Here is a 17897-nt window from a genome sequence, read left to right on the forward strand (position 1 = left end):
TTTTTTCGCATTTAACACAATTTTCTTCTCTTTTTATTGCTATTAATATTATTATCAATTATTACTATCGTCATCATCATCATTGTTATTATTATTATTATTAGTAGTAGTATTATTAAACAAATATTATTTTTTATCAGGGATTTTTGACAACCATAGAGATCTTATTAATGTGTGTGTGATATACCATAGAAAAAAACATAGAAAAAAAAAAGCTTAAAAACATTGTCTTTGAGTATGTACTTTACATAGGGCTACTTCAAAAACGTGATTTCACAACGTCCTCAGCCATACCATGGCTGGGGCTGAGGTTAGAAAATTTGAGGAAATAGTACCTCTCGAGATGGCCGGAAATGACACTTTTATATAGTAAAATTCATTATCATCATATTACCATTATAGTCAAAATGAAACGCCAACAAATTTCTCATGATCTTTAATCAGGGATCTACTTAATATCCAGGACAACTTAGGCCTAATTATAGCTTACTAAGCTTTAACTATATATCCTATATTATGATCAACAAATCACAACTTTTTTTGCATTTAGCACAATTTTCTTCACTTTTTATTGTTATTAATATTAATATCAATTATTCCTATTGTCATCATCATCATTATTATTATTATTATTACTATTAGCAGTAGTATTATTAAACAAACATTTAAAGAAACTTGCAAAAGGATAAAAACGAAATTGAACCACAGTATTGGATTTCTATCTTAAAAGACCTGGCCTGAGATTTATGGATTTAAGATTTTTTTAATCACGCTTAGGCCTATGTGTTCTATTATGCCTATAACGTGTACTGATGCATATTTACATGTTTAGAAGTATTTATTTTGAGTGATCCCAGGAAAGAATTTGTATTGGCTGAAGAATAAGCTTTAAAATTTTAACACTGTGTACAAAGGGGGGGAGCCGCGGCTCCCACGGCTCCCCTGGATACGTCCCTGCTGGTTGTAGCCTATTGGTTGTTGGCCTACTGGTTGCAGCCTACTGGTTGTAGCCTACTGGTTGTAGCCTACTGTAGGCTAGCTAGACGTGGCATCTTGGGCTGGTCTAACAATAATTAATACTGTAGTTGATTTTGGTTAAGTCTATTTTACTTTTACACAACTTTGTTAAAGCTTTATTTTTCATCCGTCGCCATAGGCATGTCGGCAATCACCCCACCGTGTACGTATTTCTCCTTAAAGAAAGTCCACGATTTCCCATCCGTCTCTTTTACTTCTTTAGATGTCCAATCGCTCATAGTGAGCGGAGTCACAAATTTTTGAATATCTACTAGTGATTTTTTAAAGTTTAAGTTCCGTTTGAAATTACAAATACAGCAAGAATCATGGGTATCACAACAAAAACATTGAGAAGTGGCCATGATTGCTATGTATAAAGATAGGAAATTAGCGCCCTCAACGGTTTATTATGATTTTACACCCAATACAATTGTCAACGTCTGTTCGCCATTTCCCTGTATTATATGCATTGATAGAAAAGGACCGATATTCCGTGGAATTTTATAATTATTGTAGATGCAGTAGAGGAAAACTATTCAAAAGGCTATAATATCCCGTACATAATTTATCAACTGCATATGATTGCAAAATTGGTGTGATGTAGCCATAACACAGTTTTGGTCACTACAACAAGACGTACCTGTAATTAACTAGTATGCATAACAAGAGAGTGTAGTCCCGTTTGTAAATACATTACTCCCCTAGTTACGATGGAAGTCGCTATCGTTGTTATGGAGCTCACTGGTATAACGATAAAGAAAAATAAGTAAATATTATATCATTATAATAAATAACAAAAAAATGACAGCGAGCATCCTCCAATATCTGAGTAAGGGCGCCTCAGCCCTGTGCTGTGCATTGTCATATTACAGCTAATCACAGAATCAGAAGTTGAAGATATTTCCATTTTCAAGGCAAAAAGAATGAATTTTGCATGAATGTAATAGGAAAGTCATTGAATTCATGATCACCAGTAACATAACCAAAACAAATACAAACATGTATTTATAGCATTATTGTATACTTTTATTACCTGGTATTATTTATTAATGTTCTTTGTTCTCTCTGTGATACATCCATCAATGGTGGCTGGATTAGAAGGACATTATTAAGAGATAAGCTAGAATTAACACAGCTTAATGAGCATCAAGTAGAATTATCTTCTCACTGTAACTTTGTTGGTTTATTCATAATTGACACATTTTATGACATAATTAGCTTTAGTTCAAGCCAATTTATTTTGTTTATTAAACAATTTGTAAAACAACAAACCAAATGTAACAAAGAACATACCAGAATGACCGTTATACTGTCATGCATACACAAAATATTACCCTGATCATGGTCATTGGACAAATGTGTATGTAACACCTTGCGTAATCAGTTTCTCTTTTAAGAATGTATTTTATAATGTTGCAACTTCCATACTTCGTAGCACACAAGATAACAGTAGAAATCAATGCAAATTAGATTGTTTTACTGTACTGTACATGAGAATTGACAGTGGTATTCAATCAGTGCTTGGCGATATCTACAAGATACAATAAACACTATGCCCCCACCAACATAATAATAATAATAATAACAATAATAATAATAATAATAATAATAATGATGATAACGATAATAATAAACATTTCAGATTAATTGTGAAAAAAATAATGAATTTTATAGACGCACTGGACCAAAATGGTGTTTACATATTTCTGCATTCTGTAGCTGTATCTCAGTGGTATTTGTGGTTTTATATGGAACGCCAACGCAAATTTCAAACACAATTTTCAAGCACACTCGGGTTTCAAGCACGGTCACTTAACAAACACAGTAGATTTTCGGGTTCTTAATAAGTTACAGTAAAACTCTGCTTTAGCTGCCCCTGACCAAAATATGTTATGGTATATTGTAGCCTACCTATATTGCAAATCATGATAATTTCAATTTTAGTGCAAACTAAATCGTTTTCTAAGGAAAATTATGGAGAGAATACAAGATATTTCCCTACTGATGTTTCATCTCATTTTGTGTTTTCTATATATTCTTGTGTTATGAAAAATGATATGAAACTGTTTTCAAAACCATGCAACCTATCTTCTTTTAGTGGTCATATCGTTCTGTTTCTTAATCGAAACTAATCACGACGTTTACATACTAGCGAGCGAAGCAAGCGCACCGTCTAGCAATAGTAATAATAATAATAAGCTTTATTTTAAAACAGGAATACTTGTTTCAACAAAAATTGTTCTACAAATCCATGAAGGAGAACCAAAAGTTTCACAGATTAAAATTAACAAACTTGAAAGCAAGTAAAAACAGCACCAGAAGGCTACTATTAACTTAAAAATTGTACAACTTAAACATAAAATTACATTATACAACAATTATTCTTAATATATGGAATGTTGATATTTTGTAACCAGGACCCTCCAGAAATCCAAACCCCTAACGACTCTACCACAGATAAGAGACCAATTCGTAACTGTTGCGCCAACCACTAAAACGAAAACAAAACCAACATAGGGCCTGTTTCTACTGACAAAATACAAAAGTACGGTATTCAGTGAAACCGGTTTTCATAACTGTTTATAAACAAAGACCGCATTGCAGTTTAATTTTAACACGAACAGAAACCGGTTTCTCCTAAGGAGGTTGTTGTGCAATGACGTCATTTTTACCCATAGCGAGTTCGTTAGGCGAACTAGCTAGCCGGCTAGCCTCCTCCTCATCTTTTCCTCCCCCCACAGATTAATCACTAGTCTTGTGATGGCGTCGGTCCAAATTATGCCCGACATTACTGGTACGTTTGCTAAATCAAAAAATTAAAATACACACTTTGCGCCAAGATGAGAGTTGTTTATGTTCCGAGTACCATTTGACAGCTTGCTAGGTCAGGTCAACTTGTAGCCAAACTGAGACCGCTATTGCGTTGCAGCTAAAAATTGCTCGGTGAATACGGGTTTGAGTACGGTATTTGGCGATCGAGACCAGATTCAATTGGGGTTTTCAAAACCCGTATTTGAATTCAGGTTTTTTTTTATGGGACCCATTTCCACTGACAAGAAAATATGGAATTTTGAGAATACTGGTCTTGAAACTGGAATTCTATTCTCAGCAGAAACAGGCCCATAGTAAGCCCCTGCGTACTATGTAAAACAAAAACCAAATCAACATCACATCGTCAATTGAATAATTATTGATAAGAAGTTGACAAGCGAGTCGATTGACACATAAAATTGATATAATTTACAGTAAACAATATATCAACAATTACCCATGTTTCCTAAAACCTTATATAACAATATAATGAAAACAATTTTCACCTCATACACATTTCATTACTATCAAAGGATAATGTTGAAAGGCAGCCAAAGCACTCAGCTGTCCTTCTATGACAACAAATTTTGATGGACAGAGAGATTTTAAATTGAAAAATACTTTGAGAGAATTCATTGCAGAATAAAGCAGACTTCTTATCTGCACTCAACTCCTGGCCTTCAATCAAAGTAGGCCTTTACTATATTACTAAGGATATTTCATGTTCAACTCAGAGCAATTAACCACCTTGGCTAAAATATATGGGAAAGTCAATTTTGAGCAGCGGACTCCATTTAGGTTATTATCTTGTGGGCGGGAGTTTCAAACCACACTGACTATTCTCATCTGGCAATGCTTGATATGCCATGATGAATTTTTAACAGGCTGTCAAGTGGTTCATGTTTCAGCCTTGGTGCCAGTATTTATGACTTTTATGTCAAATTACAAAAATAATAGGGAGCGACAGATTTCTTACGAGGAGTGATGCATGCAATTTAGACCGTCATCCTCTCAAACATTTACTTTCAGTCTTTCAATGACGGTTATAATGCGCAAATTATAAAGTAGTAATCGATAATAATAACAACAATAATAACAATACTGCTAATGTGCTTTATTTTTCAATAATGTACTGTTTTGTAGCCAACCTGATTACAGTATGTGAATTTTAACTTGTGTGTGTGAAGTTTCTTGCCAATTTGAATTTTATTGTTTGACTTTTATTGTGCTGCAGTATAATTGACTTTCAATATGCTGTTATAATTTTAGCTTGTCATAATTCTAACTACCTCTTTTATATTGTAAATTTGCATTCTTGTCTATTTTATTGTAATGCGCATTTGAACATATTTCATTAAATCACACAATCATTATAATAATATTCATTATGATGGGATGTTAAAATATAAAATTCTAATCAGTAACAAAAGCAAAAATACATACTTTGAGAGGTATTTTTAGAAGCCATAAGGATGGTAAAACACTTATTTTCCTGTCGTCGTCTACTGTCTAATAACAGCTACTACATGCACAGTGGACGGGGGCCTAGTGTCAGAAACCTGTTGTCATCCTTCAGCCGTCCTGTTTCGAAAGATCCTTAATAACAATGAAGACAATGACGGTGGTGGCAGTGATGATAATAATAATAATAGTAATATTAATAATAAAATAATATAAAATGTGACCATATTTGAGTGATGCCAACATCACGTATTTACTTCCGAGATACAGAAACACAAATTTAGAGTTCGTCCTCTGAACAATTTTAAGAGCAATGTGGGTTTCATTTTGCCAATTAGGATACAAAAAAGGACCTCAGGAAAGTGGACTTAAGATATCAACGTATTTATGACCAACATTGAGGCAATGAAAACTAACTAAGATGTCAAACATTATGAGTTATATGCAATACATATGAAGGTGGAGTGGAGAGCCTAGGATGATGCTTGCTTCCAAATCCCAAGGCACTGGTTGAATGACAGCATTTTTTCTCAAGAATAAAATAACTCTAAGCTATACATAATTTACTTCCATTTTGTAATTGGTGATTTATCAAACGCATTTTTCCTTTGCTACTCATATGTTTGCAAGATCTCTCCACCCACACTCTTTATTACCGGTATTTTTTCACCTTTTTTTTCATTATTTTTTGGTGTTTTTTCTTTTCTAATTTGCGAAAAATTTCTCCCTCATCACTGTTACAATAAAAAAAATTCTGGAATTTCATATATATGAAAAATGATCAGAATTTTGAAATTTTCAATCAATCTGACCATTAAACATAATAAATCAATCGATCAATTAATTAATTAATCCATCAGCTAATTAATCAATTTTCAAAGGCATATCTAAGTTGGGGACGTACTGTAGGGTACAGGTCCCTGGAAAAAATTAGCATTTTCATAAACACAAAAACCTACACTTATTGCTTACCCCTCCTATCAGCCCCACATGTTGATACTACTACAATGTTTGATGTATAACTGCCTCTACACTTATTGTTCACCCCTCCTATCAGCCCCATATGTTGATACTCCTACAATGTTTGATGTATAACTCCCTCTACAATTATTGTTCACCCCTCCTATCAGCCCCGTATGTTGATACTCCTACAATGTTTGATGTATAACTCCCTCTACACTTATTGCTTACCCCTCCTATCAGCCCCACATGTTGATACTCCTACAATGTTTGATGTAAACTCCCTCTACACTTATTGCTTACCCCTCCTATCAGCCCCACACATTGATACTCCTACAATGTTTGATGTATAACTCCCTCTACACTTATTGCTTACCCCTCCTATCAGCCCCACACATTGATACTCCTACAATGTTTGATGTATAACTCCCTCTACACTTATTGCTTACCCCTCCTATCAGCCCCACACATTGATACTCCTACAATGTTTGATGTAAACTCCCTCTACACTTATTGCTTACCCCTCCTATCAGCCCCACACATTGATACTCCTACAATGTTTGATGTAAACTCCCTCTACACTTATTGTTCACCCCTCCTATCAGCCCCACACATTGATACTCCTACAATGTTTGATGTATAACTCCCTCTACAAATATTGCTTACCCCTCCTATCAGTCCCACATGTTGATACTCCTACAATGTTTGATGTTCATTGACATTTTTTTCCTAAAGCCCTGTCCATACTATCAAATTTTCTTTGACAAAAAAACTGCTGTATGCCCATATATAGTCATGATGTGCCTATATATGGTCATGATGTGATGTCATCATGACCATATTTAGGAATGTCACATGTTGTTGTCATTAAAATTTGAGTCACGACAGGGCTTTATTGAAATGTAGTGCAAGGACTAACTATACATTCAGCTTGTCAACGAAATTAACGTTATTAAATTACAATACCATTATTATTGACATGAACATTATTGTTATTTAAATCCAAATTATTTTATATTTCCACACAAGGTTGATTAATTCATCAACATTGATTCTTATTTAACACAAGATTCAAAATATGTGTTCAGATGCTAAAATAAATTAGAATTTAATTAAGGGGCTGTTCATAATTATCAGCACTTTCAAACAGTATGCACGGTGGAAGGGATAGACAAATTTTTACACTTTTCATATGCATAAAAATGTTCATTCAACAACATACAATACGGTATGTAATAATATATTTTTATGACCTATTATATTGCAATCATGGATATAATACACATTTTTTTGTAACCAAGTACAGTATTTAGTTGACTTCACAAAAATGGAGAATGGCTTTGCAAAATCAACATCTTTAATGCAAACTTGCAAAAGGGAGGGAGGGGGTTTACATAAAATAGTACTGTTTGTACACTTGTACTTGAAATTGTTGGTAATTGTGAAAGACCACTAAAGTACTTCGGTATAATATTCCAATTTAAAAAAACACCTGGATGAGTTTTGGCGACAGTCGCGACAATGATGATGATATAGTCATATGCATCAACAGAGGCTTATTTTAATATAAGCTTAAGCCCATGAGCCCCTTATACTTCTTATTAGAAAGGAGAGGTCCACGTAGTCAAATGCCGACCAAGCTGATTATGTTTTTTATCAGATTTTAGGATCAATTTTTAGGCTAGGTTTTATCATGTTCACTGTGTACATAGAAGCACCTAGCATGCTATCATCAGCATTAGGCCTAAAAAAATTAATTGTTTGTTTGCCCTTTAATGCTAAAAATTGTATAGTTTTTTTTTTTCTGTCAGCAAAATTAACATATAAAAACTACAATGCTTGCAATTAAGCCTATCTCACTATTTGTTTTTCAAAGGGTATTCATCAGACTGAATAAAAATAACCCATAATCGATATTTTGCAATAAATTTAGGCCTAGGATGGCGATACCTTACGTTATAATTTGCGAACAAAAATTGAAAAAAAAAACCCCTTTTTTTTAACCGCCGCCCCTATTTTCCTGTAAGCTAGGGACTAGCGCTGGAGGGCAAACAAACAATTTTATTTTGGGCCTTATCAAGTAGAATATATTATGAAACAGAATATAAAATATACTAGGGCCTATGGAAGGAAAGCAATTAGCTCCTAACAGCTACTGTAAATAAAAAATAAGAAAGTATAGTAAAGCCTCAAATCTGCTAATCCACAAAGCTGCACATAATTTAGTAACATCTGGTTTACAATTAGAATTGATAACTTTAATTTAACTGATATTAGTATAGTACTTTTTGTTGACTTTACAATCAATGAAAAGGTCTTGCGATGAGAACTGACAAGGTTAAAACAACATCAGACAGGAATCATAAAATCCACTTCCGGGCACCTATACAATGGTCAGCCAGGATAAGTGATAAATATGGATACTTTGAGAAAAAATAAACCCGGTAAATCTGCATTGAAATGAAATGTGTAACAGATGCGTCTACATTTAGTTTTAGCTGTGATATCTAATAAATAATTTTTGATTTTCCCAAAAATACAATTCTGAAATTAAGAAATTTAATATTTATTCACAGTAATGTCTAATAGATAAAGTATTTAGTATTGCTTAGAGAAAATATTTATTTTGTACAGATAAAAAATATAAAAGACTATAATTAAAGAAAATATATAATCATTTTATATAGAAAATTGCATTATTTTGTCTCTGCCCCAAATAGTATATTTTAATAATAAAAGTGGAATTGCTCTTTTTCTTTATTTATTTTTTATTAGTCCTAGGTACAGGTTCAATTTCTGAGACAGCAGACATCATCTTCAAACTAAAACAACTCCAAAGACACAAAGAGAGTATACAGCATCGTTTTCTCCTGTAACTTGCGAGTTACTTGCTGTTGGAAGTGTAACATTTTAACAAAAATAAAATAAAGTTTTATAGTGATTGATTATTCAACGACCAATCATAAGGTCAAATGGTTATCAAGTTTCTAATGCTAAATACAAGCTTGAGTAGTTCCCTTTAATATGCTGTAAATGACACTTAGATAAATCACCAAGTGATTTATGCTTGTTGAAAAACGTAAACAATCATTACAAGAAAGGTTGCTAAAATCACTACAAGTCAAATGCGTGGTTCTTAATGACCTCATAACTGACCAAGACTTTTACAACTGTTGACTCAGAACCGTATAATCAATTGTTCTACAATTGTGGACTGACGGAAGAACAAAGTTTAGATTCACTACAAATGGTATGTTCATCGGCCTAGTAGAACTTTTACAGTAGTGTCCAAACATATTCACAGCTTAATACCATGCCTGTAATTAGGAGCAGAAAAGTTCACAATGCAGGCCAGATTAGAATCTGATCTGCTTATGTGCGGGGGACAAAGTAATTATGGCCTACAGCATTCATTTCAGATCTTTTCAACCTTCCTGAATCAAAATCATGATTAAATTATATCATTTCACAAATACTGCAAGCATCATCGGTTCAAAGAACTTTCCCCTCCTTTTTATATTATAAATTTCTTATTGTCTACAATTTAGGCTGCAAAGTAACAATAGGAAATCAGAAATTTCAGTTTGCGTATACATCTGTAAAAATCAAATTAACTATTGTTGCCATGGTATAGATGATGCTTTCTAATTTCCTGTGAATCTTGTAAATCCGAGATGATGCTTATTTATTTGAGAAACAACCGTGACATTAATTTAATTAGAGTATCATTCTCTCAATTTAACATCATATTCATACACTTTTACCTTTACGCTGATATGTAATTTTAGGTCACCATGTGTCACTTTTATGTTTATGACATTGCAATTTAATCTTGTCAGGACACAATCATTTCAAATTTTCATCATGTCCTAAAAGCAGACCTACCGTACGAAAATACTTCTATGGCCGCTAGATTTGTATTGGGTGTTTGAGACTGGACCAAAATGACTAGCGGCTGTCTAGGGTCCATGAGGATCTAACCAGGGGCAGGAGGAGGATTCGAGCAACCCTTAGAAAGTCCCACACAGACTCAATGCTGAATAGAATATATTTGCTAGGTATTCTGATACAGTGCACATAATAGCTTAAGGCCTCTAGACACTATCTGGTTCACATTACCTCAGCCACTGCAACTATTAACACTAAATACATACAGTACTTAGTATTCCAATATGTTGCAGTAATCATTAGCACATTGACATTCGAATGACCTACCAGGTACCCATTTATACCCCTGGTTAGGGAGAGAGACAACTAGACAAAGTGTCTTGCCCAAGGACATGTCTACAATTAGCGGGAGTGTTCAGGGATCAAATCGATTGCGAAAACATCCCATTAAATGTTGTAATGATAGTGTTAATCGAAAAAAGTGTTGAACTTTTTTTTGGCCCTTATCAACACACCTTTCAGAGACATAATATCCAGACATTTACAGAAAGAGATGGAGAGGTGACGGGTTGGGAGAAGTACAGGAGAAAGGACACTGCCTTGTTAATGATAAAAAAAAAGTGGGGTTTGGTGGTTTGGAGAAGTTGTTCCTCCAACAGCTGCATGATTTAAGATATACTGCCACTTAAATCTACTAAAGATTTGCTTACTTGGATTTAGGTAATTTGCCTTCAACTAAACGTTAACAAGAAATGTTTTCTTTCACCAATTAATGTCTGTTGATGTACCAAAACACTATACGTGAATGATGTAAAGTAGGGGTTGCCTAATACCTGGGAGCTACTGTACTCTCTTTGAAGTCAAATTGACCATGCATGCATATTCATGTTTTGAAACCAATGCCTGTATTGTACTATTTTTAGTACTAATTTAAATTATTATTTCAGCTTGCTGCTGTTTTACACATTTATTGAACAAAACCAGAACACTGAAGACATTACAGTAATTACTGCCACAACATGCACATTTAATGACGTGTTTATGATATCATTTGACCAATATGATTTGATGGTACTATATAAAATTCTGAAAAATAGCAGTTTTTTTTCTCCTTTACTTTAAATGCAATCCTATCATTTAAATTTGACGTAATTTGATTGTATCATTATTTTTGCAATAATGTATATGATTTCCTTTATTTTATCGTATTTACCTTAACTATAAACACCCACGTACTCGACACAACTTTATTATTCTACTTGTCAACCTGTATTGCAAAAGTGCATATTACCTCCATGTATCCAATTTGAAAGGGCAATATTGTTCAAGTTCGTCTGTTGACGACTTCCTTGGCAATATAAATAACCATAATTTTGTGACAATTTTGAGAATGACAATTTTATTGTTATGGAATAATTTACCATTGAACATGCCAAGTGTGTAGGACAAGCAATAATTATTTTAAGTTAAACAAATAAATATGTATATTGTGTACTTAATTTACCATAAACAAATAATAAATATAACATGCACAGCTTACTTATTCACTTTTTAAAATTCTCATTCAACAGGAAAAAAACAGGATAGTTAAAGAATGAAATGCAGAATGAACACAAAAAATATATAAATTAATTTGCTAATGCATAAGAACGACACACAATCAACTTCCTGTATAAAGGCAGATAAAGAAAATGTGTATACCACTATCAACTAGAGGATAGTATAATACATACTTCAAGTATCGAAATGCACGCCATCGTGTCAACTATCAACTATCACTATAAATTTCAATAAAGTTTGAAAATCTTCTATTTTTCTGTAAACAACTAAAGGGAATAATGCAAAGGCTCTACAGTATTGAACATTTTCAGGAAACATTTTCAAAAACGGATAAACAACCAACGGCTTCACCATGTTATAAAAAACACATGGACACTAAATCAATAATCAATATCAATTTACACACTTGTACATAAATTGGAGATCTAAGAACAAATGATGAGAGCCAAGAGTGGGCAGAGATATTGATGGGGAAAGAAGAAGACCGACAACTGAACAAATAAAAAACAACAAAAAAACCAAACAAAGCAATCTGGAACTCTTCGGAGACAGGCATGTTAAGTAGGACATGAATTAGACTTGATATTACAATACTCAAGATGGGGATGAACAAAAAAAAAAAAAAAAAACACAAACTAAACTAATAGCATTCTTGAAACATAGTTACGTCAAGATTCAATCAAAATGGCTCTATTTATGGAATTCTTTTACTATATGTATATGTTTGTTATAACTCTTACAAAGTTTGAAGATATCTAAATAGCTTTACATATGTAATTAAACTTTATATATTTAAAGTAATTTTTTTTTAAATTAAGGAGTCAATATGTTCATATATTATTAAGTGTATTTTATATATGTAATGAGCATTTGAAGTGGTACTACATTTCAGATATTCAATAAGGATAGTTCAAGCCCAGGCCTAAATAAAAGTTTTCAATTTCTAATATTTTTATTTATACCAAAGAACACAAATCCAAACTTTAATTTATTTTACAGTATTAAGATTGTGCAAGACTCTTTTATATCGTGTTTCACAAGTCTTCCGCCCGCTGATAATGAATTTTGATAAAAATGTAATACTTGACCTGCTGTTTAGAGAGCAGCTTAGTCTGGTGGTATTAGCCACTGTGTGCGAGCTGAACCGTGGAGATCTCCAGGTCCCCGGTTCAATTCCCATCCCTGCCTCTTCTTGTGTTTTAGCTGGAGGGCTGAAATACAAGTTACAATAGCGCACCGTCTTTCGGATGAGACGTTTAAGCCGTTGCAGTACACTCTTCGGGAAAGAGTAGGGGATTGTCTCCTGGTGTACTGCCTAATCTAATACTGCCTAATCTTCTAGACTTTCATGGGTTATACTTGGTATTTACACCGAATAAATCCAATCCAATGTTAGTGCACCTGCTGCTATGAAAAATGCCAACTTTTAGGCCTAAACTTACTTCTATCATGCCCACTGCCAAAATAAAACAAATAAGTAGGTAGCACTTTATTGACTAACGATGAATTTTATTTCACAAGCCTTCGCTCCAGTCAATGGGGCTTTATCAGGTGAGTACAGTCTTTCACAAGATAGAGCAATATACTGTACAATAAATCTGATTTTATTGTTATCATAATATATATTTAGCTTAATTATCCAATCATGAATTTGATGTCCATGTATATTGCTGTATCTTGTGAAACACTTCACTCACATTTGTATACACCGACTAATACAGCTATGCTACTTTTTTGACTGCCAAAATATAATCTCTCAATAGGACATCTCTGTTTCTCACAATTTAAATAAATTAAATCTGAATACTGAACTGTTTATATCCTGTCATATTCTTGCAGAAAAGTAGGATCTCAATTGAGGGCCTAAGGTGCCCTCTGTTAAGTTTTATATGTATCCATTTATTCATCGATTTGATTGAACACTAAATCCAAAGCCTCTAGGATACTTAGCTTTATTCTCAGACTAGTCTGCTACCGTGACGCGTATATCATATAAAAATTGTACAACGCTTTAGTCAGTCCAATAATAAAGGGATCCGGCGATGGGTGTCATGTGACCTAACTTGGGTGTTGGATATAAACAATCAACTGGCACAGGGGTGTTTTACATGGAGATTGCTATTGCGGTCGTCCCTTGTTTATTGCTGTAAAGATCATCATAATTCCTAGTAAACTATACCAAATTGATTAGAAATTAAACTTGAGAATTTTGCCTTAATGATTTGCTAATGCTGTAAAGGATACTTACTGCAAATATTGAGATTTTTCAACAAAGTTAGGCTCACCTTAACAGTGGTGGTTGTTTTCGCAACCATAACCCTATCTTTTCCTATACTATCGCACTGTAATGTTTTCATTTATACTCAAGTCAAGTCATGTGACCAGCTGTAAGCAAACATTGCCGAATCCCTCTATTCAATATAGTGTACTGCTTGGTCTGCCCACCAAAAAGGCCATATTACTTTTCTTGAAGTAATCCAACACAGTATAACAAGGGTGTGTCTCACGTGATATCCCATATACGCACAACGTCTTGTTATTACATGTTTAACATCTGTTGAAAACCGTTTTGCATATATCTGTTTGGCTTTTGTTGCAAAATGTTTTTATAATTTATACTCAATTTCAATTTTTATCCATTTTAATACTAGACACACTGACCATTTTAAATTTATACACACTTTCTCGCGTACTAATAGTTTTAAATTTCACGTTTTTAGTTCCTATGCATGTAATGCAATAGGAACTATTGTAATCACTCTTCACTGTTTTTTCCTGTGTGTAGTGTGTGTGTGTGCGTGTGTAGACATTTATGCAAATGTGCATGTGTCAAAGGAAAGTTTTCCGACATTTTGTTTTACCTCACGATGTGAAGTTCGATGTGAAGTTTCTGCAGTGTTCAGTCAGGGCTCACGCTAACCGAGCGGCAAGTCGGCATGGATGAAACTATTTTGGTTTTGCGGCAAAAAAAAATCAACTGCTGTAGGCATAGGCATTTTGAAGAAAGCCTAAAATAAAAAAAAGGTTTTAATACTTGCTGAAATACATCGTTTTTTCATTTAGATCTCCATTTTTTGCTACCTCCATGCAACGTTTTTTTCTGTTGTATGAGTAGTCATATGAAGGTACTATATCCCCAACAGTTGGCTATGCAGCAGTGTACCCTTTGAATGCAAACTAAAGACAAGTGAAGATATATACAGGCAGTCGACTGACGGGTACATAACAACAATCTAGCTTTGGCTTTTCACAAAAATATGAGGCCTAGGCTGGGCCTAGTTTAGTACAGTAGTTACTGCGATGCGAGGGTGGTAGATTGTTTAATCAACGATATCGTGTTATCGTCTAATACATTTAAATAATGTGAGTAAAATTTAAGAATGCACCGCGTGGGTCGCTTTCTTTGTTATGCGGTAGTATACGTAGCAGAGTGACGGCAGCAAGGCTAGGCCTAGCCTAAGGCCTAGATCGTGTACGTTCTTGATCATTGTGATGAAAACTTCGGGTGACAGACGATGGGCCCAACTGGTGTGGACGATCGGGCCCAAGCTATTTTCAAATAAATTGTAGTCTAGTAGGCCACTGCCAGCGCCCCCACTCCCGATATCGTTCCAAACTACTGTAAAATGAAAATACTGTATACCTAGCTAGGCCTACAAAATTTTTTCAAAGAAATTCGCTAAAAATATTACTGTAATTTGCCTATCAAATTACATTACCAATGTGGTCTAAAATCACTATTTTTCAACCACCACACAAATTTGACCCAACCATATTTTCTGATTATGTCATTTATGATGACTTATTCAGAAAATATGGTTGGTTAAGTCACGTATCATGCATAGGAACGTTGGCGCCTGCAAAGCTCTGGTTAATAATTTTCCGAGAGTTAGGGATTTAGTTTTTCGCTGCATTTCTTGCATAGCCATTGTTATTGTATTTTTAATGTTCTTTTATCTTATTAACTTATTCTGCTGATTTAAAAACAATTTCAAAGTATGCCTTGAATAATTCAATTCAATTCAATTCAACTTTTATTGTCAAACACAGTGAGAACATGGTTTGAAATTCTTCTTGTTTGTTCACAGTTAAAATGTAAGTTAAAACAAGACACAAAAGATAAAATCACAGAGGAAACAGCAAAAATTTAAAAACAATAAAAGTCTGCTAAAAGGTTAAAATGGCTCAGTAAAATAGTTTTAAGTTATTGGTTTTACAGCTGCTAAATACTGTTGATGAAGGTCAGAAAATTGACAGATCAGTCAGCTGTTTTCTTGGAAATGTTGTGTGACAGTAATACTCGAAAATTATTATTATCCACTGATACAAGCGTGCATTAATACGTTATCTGGTTTTTACCTGGTTATGTTACCTGGTTACATTACCTGCTGATGATTCTTCTTTCAACAGAAGCTTGAATGTGTTTCATCTGGTAATTCAAGTTGGATGGCCTTTAAGTGCATCTTTTGTTTAGATATTGTTTAAAGAATTTGACAGATCATCATCAATAGCTGATAAGTGGCAATCAAAAGTGTAAAATCCGCTTCAACTTAAACCCTAAACAACGTGCTTGCTAGCATTCTTTAGCAATATATCTTCATATCAGAGGTAGCATATTTAATTGAGATATACTTTATTTATATTTTATTTTATTTTATTTCAAATCATCATCCAACAGCAAAAAGCTAATTACAGGATGCTTTATAGTTAATACATTATATAAAACATTAAAAATACTATACAAATTAATCATTATTAATACAATTTTTACAATTATTACAATTATTATATTGGAAATTTTAAAAAGACATTACATACACATATAAAATACTTAATTATTAATTAATAATACAATTATTATATTGGAAATTAAAAAGAATATTGAATATAATTTTGCAATAGTCAATAGTCAAGAATTCAGGTTTGATTCAAATGTCATACAACAACGTTTTACAAATAAAATGACTCCCTAACTGCTAAAACAAACAAAAGATTTTAAACAAAAGGTTATCAAATTATTTACAACATATGGGAAAGGTTTGACACAAGTTTATTAAATATTCATTATCTATTTATTGAAAATATTACTACATGTGCCTACTACAATATAATCATATTTCTTAAAATAACAATTATTATTATAAGATTTATAAAGCGCCCATACATGTATATCCACTGCAGTAGCTCAAGGCGCTATTTATAGACCATTTTATAGGCCATTTCTTATTTTGATTACCAGCCAGTTTTAAAATAAGATGGTAATCAAATTAAGAATTTCACAGTAAAATGACTTTCAGCAAAAATTACATTATTTTGATCTGAATTCCAGTATAAGTTGATAACTTATTTCATCCTTTTAATTAAATTTGAATGTTACAGTAAACTTGAGTATCCCAGAATGAATATCATCAAAAATTTACTGCCACGCAAGAATTTAGAAAACATATTATAAATTAAAATCAAAATAAAAATTAATTGATTTGAATGACTAAAAATTTACATATTTTTAACACAAAAAATTAATAAATATAAGGCTATATATACAAAAAATAAGAATGCCATTAATTGAGGCCATTTTTTTATTTTTTATTTTCAGTTGAAATCTAATAAATACAAAATACAAAAAATCCAGCAATTTAATTGACTTGCATTATATTCAAGTGTACAGTAAAACGTCTATTTTACGTACACTTTGGTACCAAGGGGCAAAATGAAAAATTTGTAAACTAGATAGGGTGTCAGTTTCCAAAACCTAGGCCTAGCTATCCCCTGCAACTGAGCGCCGATGGGCTGATAGCGGCCAGGCCTAGTACGAACCGACAGTGCAGCAATGTGGTCTACCACACTAGAGCCTAGCTGAATTTACCTTCGATAAAAACCAAATTATTTCATTCGCTGGCATTCTTCCACTTATCAAAATATTATTTTAACTCTTATTCAAACATCTGTATGTTTTATGGCCCTTTCTATCGTGTTCTTCTAGTTGTTAGATTGCCGAATTGTGTTTACATGCATTTTGCGATCATATCTAGCATTTACTATGTCAATAAGTTGCTGACCCCAACACTCTCATTCGTCATCGTAAACATGTGCATTCAACCCGATAACACTTGCGTTGGTAGAACTTCGTAGTTTTGGTTAGGTTTATTACATTAATATAGTGATTATTATACGAGAAATACAAGAAAAGATCGAACAAT

Source organism: Anneissia japonica, unplaced genomic scaffold (genome assembly GCF_011630105.1).
Source record: "Anneissia japonica isolate Jap-2015-1 unplaced genomic scaffold, ASM1163010v1 scaffold665_len1252844_cov201, whole genome shotgun sequence".
Taxonomy (NCBI): domain Eukaryota; kingdom Metazoa; phylum Echinodermata; class Crinoidea; order Comatulida; family Comatulidae; genus Anneissia; species Anneissia japonica.